This window comes from Tachypleus tridentatus, chromosome 12, assembly GCF_004210375.1.
Source record: "Tachypleus tridentatus isolate NWPU-2018 chromosome 12, ASM421037v1, whole genome shotgun sequence".
Lineage (NCBI taxonomy): Eukaryota > Metazoa > Arthropoda > Merostomata > Xiphosura > Limulidae > Tachypleus > Tachypleus tridentatus.
This window is the reverse complement of record NC_134836.1, coordinates 138095245-138098779: the sequence shown is the minus strand read 5'-3', so window position 1 is coordinate 138098779 and position 3535 is coordinate 138095245. Positions and strand designations below refer to the sequence as shown.

General features: G+C 29.7%; 1 long non-coding RNA gene across 1 annotated transcript; it reads right to left on the bottom strand.

The window, feature by feature from the left end:
- Positions 1–1515: 1515 nt before the first annotated feature.
- On the bottom strand, positions 1516–3241 carry LOC143233300 (uncharacterized). Its single transcript, XR_013018090.1, has 2 exons — positions 3194–3241; positions 1516–1985 (listed from the first exon to the last, which is right to left on the bottom strand). It is a non-coding gene; the product is annotated as an uncharacterized LOC143233300 (long non-coding RNA).
- Between the last annotated feature and the right edge of the window lie 294 nt (positions 3242–3535).

The following is a 3535-nucleotide window of genomic DNA, read 5'->3' as shown; positions in this document are numbered from 1 at the left end:
ATGATATTTTGTTAATACACATTAGGTGTAAACATGTGTGAAATGACAATGATATTTTTTTAATACACATTAGGTGTAAACATGTGTGAAATGACAATGATATTTTGTTAGAACACATTAGGTGTAAACATGTGTGAAATGACAATGATATTTTGTTAATACACATTAAGTGTAAACATGTATGAAATGACAATGTTATTTTGTTACTACATATTACTTGTAAACATGTGTGAAATTCAATGATATTTTGTTACTACACATTAGGTGTAAACATGTGTGAAATGACAATGATATTTTGTTACACATTAGGTGTAAACATGTGTGAAATGACAATGATATTTTGTTAATACACATTAGGTGTAAACATGTGTGAAATGACAATGATATTTTGTTAATACACATTAGGTGTAAACATGTGTGAAATGACAATGATATTTTGTTAATACACATTACTTGTAAACATGTGTGAAATGACAATGATATTTTGTTAATACACATTAGGTGTAAACATGTGTGAAATGACAATGATATTTTATTATTACACATTAGGTGTAAACATGTGTGAAATGACAATGATATTTTGTTACTACACATTACTTGTAAACATGTGTGAAGTGACAATGATATTTTGTTAATACACATTAGGTGTAAACATGTGTGAAATGACAATGATATTTTGTTAATACACATTACTTGTAAACAAGTGTGAAATGACAATGATATTTTGTTAATACACATTAGGTGTAAACATGTATGAAATGACAATGGTATTTTGTTACTACACATTACTTGTAAACATGTGTGAAATGACAATGTTATTTTGTTACTACACATTACTTGTAAACATGTGTGAAATGACAATGATATTTTGTTACTACACATTACTTGTAAACATGTGTGAAATGACAATGATATTTTGTTACTACACATTACTTGTAAACATGTGTGAAATGACAATGATATTTTGTTACAACACATTAGGTGTAAACATTTGTGAAATGAAATGATATTTTGTTACTAGACATTACTTATAAACATGTGTGAAATGACAATGTTATTTTGTTACTACACATTACTTGTAAACGTGTGTGAAATGACAATGTTATTTTGTTACTACACATTACTTGTAAACATCTGTGAAATGTTAATGTCATTTAATACGTGATTCTTTTGTAATTTAGATATTGGGTTTATCTTCACACCAGTTGAAGAGATACAAATAGCTGTTACATAGTTTGAAATGCTACGATAACTACACCTGTGTTAATTTAAATAATGTTAATTTTGTGTTACAATTACAATGTGTTACAATTCAATAATCATTTATGACTGTCTCACAAAGTCCGTGATTAACGTTTCAGGTTTATCTTTAAAATGATCTTATAAAAGTTTATTTTTTATATGACCAGGAATAATTTCCTAAACCTATGTGGTTTATATATGGTTCTTAAGAAAAGTTAAATTATGACTGTAGTAACCACAAAGTAAGATACATCAACAGACAGTAAAGCCGTTTTGAAATGTTTATTTTATTATAGAAAATAGCAACATTTATCGTTTTTATTAGATTAATTCAGACAACAGTGGTCTTCTAACAGTTCCTGTGTAAACATGATATTTAATAACTAACATAGTTTCTCTTACATTAACATTTCAAGTACAGTTTCTGATTTAAATAGAATCCAAGAAACCTGCTGTCCTGTTTACCAGTAGTGTCCACCGTAAGGATATCTATGACCAAGATAACCTCTGTAAGGATAGCCGTAGTACCCACCGTGAGGATAACCATAGCCATAACCGCGGTAACCATAAGGATAACCATAGCCATAACCGCGGTAACCGTAAGGATATCCATAACCATGCCCACCGTACCCATAAGGGTACCCTACACGGCCGTAGTATCCACCATATCCATAGTAGGGTGCGTAGCGCAAGTAACCAGAGTACGCTACGGCAAAGAGAGCGAATAGAGCCAAACAAAGCAGCTGTAAAAACAGATACAATATTTATAATTATATTTTATTAATACATTTCTACAATAAAATAAATTGTATAAGAGACACCTATCGGCAGCAGCTATAAATAAATAGATGTAAACGGCGTACCTTTATAAGGTTCCAACTTTTGATATAAAATTAAAATTGGGAACATTTTTAGACTTTAACTGTAGACAGATAGAGATGTGTAAACACCGTGAGTACAACGTAAGCTTACACTTATTAAACATCGAAGACATTCTTAAATGTGTAATTCAGAACGTATTAATTAACATAATTCAAATAAACTTGTACTGTCACAATAACACAACTGACAAAATAGAGATAGTTAAAGTATATTGTTACATCTCGGATATTACTGAAACTAAAACAATAATAATACAAGACAAACATCACTAATGTAACTGAAACAACACTGATATAACTGAAGTAACAGTACTGAAAATGAAACAATGACGGTATATTTAAACAATGACTACAAACTTAAACAAACTGTTGTAATTACCTTTTATAACTGAAACAATTTTGTTATAGATAAAACAATATTAATATTATACAAACAACCAGAAAACCCAGAATAGATATTTATATAACTGATATCAGATGATCAATACTTAAAGATAAAAATCATTATTGTAAAAATCATTGTACAGGTTACGTGTAATTGACCAAGATGGCTAATGAATCATGAAATAAGGAAATGAAAAAAGTGTAAATATGTCTGATACAGTTATAGCTGTGTCTATAGACTCATGTGTTACAGTTGTAGCTGTGTCTATAGACTGATATGTTACAGTTATAGCTGTGTCTATAGACTGATATGTTACAGTTATAGCTGTGTCTATAGACTCATGTGTTACAGTTATAGCTGTGTCTATAGACTCATGTGTTACAGTTATAGCTGTGTCTATAGACTCATGTGTTACAGTTATAGCTGTGTCTATAGACTTATGTGATTATAGACATATGAAATTAGTTTCTCGTCCAAAACAAATGCAACATTTTCAGAACCACTGACAGAATTTCTTCAAAGGAAACAGATTCGAGAATTATCTGATGTCTCAACAAAACAATAAACGTCCAGATGATATATTAACATATTACATAAAATACATTGATTAAACTTTAAATTACTGTCCACGTAATTAACTACGTTTCATGATGTATATGGAACACATAATGTAGTATCAACTTACCGTAGTCTTCATTTTAACTTTGGGGAAAACGTTGAAAGAAACTTTCTTAGCTGTGGTGTGTCGGAGTATCACAGTGTTCCTCTGATATTTATATGAGATCCCGCACGCGGAACCAATAACTTCTCTACGTTTTGACACCATTTTTCATTTATGTTTCACATTCTGATATTCTAGTTTTCTATTAAACACGTGATAAGATCTTTAGTGTGTTTTTTATTTCAGCAATATTCGTATTCTGTGGTATAACAGGTTACGTATTAGTCAGAATAAGTAATTCATTATTACAGAAGCTACAATAAAACGTTCAAATGTAATAATACGTGATTAATAGATTTTTGTTTA